Source organism: Nicotiana sylvestris, chromosome 1 (genome assembly GCF_000393655.2).
Source record: "Nicotiana sylvestris chromosome 1, ASM39365v2, whole genome shotgun sequence".
In the NCBI taxonomy this organism is placed as follows: Eukaryota; Viridiplantae; Streptophyta; class Magnoliopsida; order Solanales; family Solanaceae; genus Nicotiana; species Nicotiana sylvestris.
Genome location: NC_091057.1, coordinates 27,361,900 through 27,363,634, shown reverse-complemented (window position 1 = coordinate 27,363,634; position 1,735 = coordinate 27,361,900).

Genomic DNA, 1,735 nt, shown 5'->3' with positions numbered 1-1,735 from the left:
GAAAATTCAAACTAGATATGAGCCTGAAAATCAAGGAGGAAGTTATTAAGAAGATCAAAGCCAAAGTCCTCAGGGTAGTTGAATGCCCAACATGGTTATCCAACATTGTACCAATTCCAAAGAAAGATGGGAAAGATGGGAAAGATACCAGTTCCATAGGAAGTATGTGCAGCCATCTTGGATTTGATAATGATGTCGTCCACATACACCTCTATTTCTTTGTATATCATACCATGAAAGATGGATGTCATGGCTATCATGTAAGTAGCCCCAGTATTCTTTAGACCAAATGGCATCATCTTGTAGCAGTATACCCCCCATGGTGTAATAAACGTTGTTTTCTCTATGTCTTCTTCATCCATCCAGATCTGGTGATAACCGTGAAGCAATCTAGAAAGGATTGGAGTTCATGCTTGGCGCAATTGTCGATCAAGATGTTTATATTTGGTAGTGGAAGATCCAAATTATACAGAAGAAACGAGCAAACGCACAATTTCCATAAATGACTCTATCCATAAAAGTATTTGAGATGCCTATGTTTTTGGGATATGGGAAAAAGGTTGCGTTATATACTCACCACCACCTGATCAGCTGTTATATGATGATGATGTTGCCCACAGTGGCTGAAATGATATAATAGGATGCCCTCATAGGCTTGATGATGTTATGTACGTACAGACCTATTCATTATATGACATTTATATGCATATGCATGACCTTATAAATATTTCATGATTTACAGAGCCATCCATATTTACAGGCTGAGTCATTTACTCCACGTTTTCTTCCATGTCCTTTATATACTTATTTACATGCCTTACATACTCAGTACATTATTTATACTGACATTTTTTTGTTGGGGACACTGCATTCATGCATGCAGGTATAGATAATCAATTTGACGAGCCTTCATCGTAGACGAGATTGGCATTCAGCGAAGGATCGGTAAGACTCCATCTCATTCGGAGTGCAGCCGAGTCTATGAGTCACATGTTAGAGTTTTGCTACAGACTTATGGACAGGCTGGTACCTTCTCCCATTTTATTTCAAATAATCTTAGAGGCTTTGTAGACATAGGTTTACTATGTACAGTATGTCAGAGGCCTTGACAGCCCATATGTATTCATATTTTATGAATGATGGTTCATTGATATAATATTTTCCCATTTAAAATTTTACATTATGAGTTGTGGCCATGCGGGCCCATGATAGTTATAAAAAAGAATGAATGATTTACAGACTGGTTCGCTCTGGCCACTACGGCTTGGGGTGCCAGCCACGCCTCCCTAGGTTCGGGGCGTGACAATAGATTCCATTATCCCAAGAGAATGACCTATATCACAGACGGGTTTGCTAAACCAGAGGATGTTGTAGGATGGGTACAACTTTTTCACAATTTGACCAATGACTAGGTACAATGGATATTTGAGTGGTTCCCTACCGACGAGTTCATCATCAGATCTAGAGATGTTCTACACATGGTATTGATTGGGTTAAGGGGAATATACCATTATACTCCCCTTAGGGTTATGAGACAGGCAGGTAGGAGGCAGGTCATACCGCGAGTTGCCAAAATGAGTCATTTCATAGCCAACTTTCAGGGTGACGCCATCTCATATAAAAATGAAGTAAAACACATATGGCACTTGAAGATTATCATGAAAAAGGATACATCGAGCCGGATCGATATCATGCGGGTCATACATACTTTTACCCCTTATAGTTGGAAACAGGG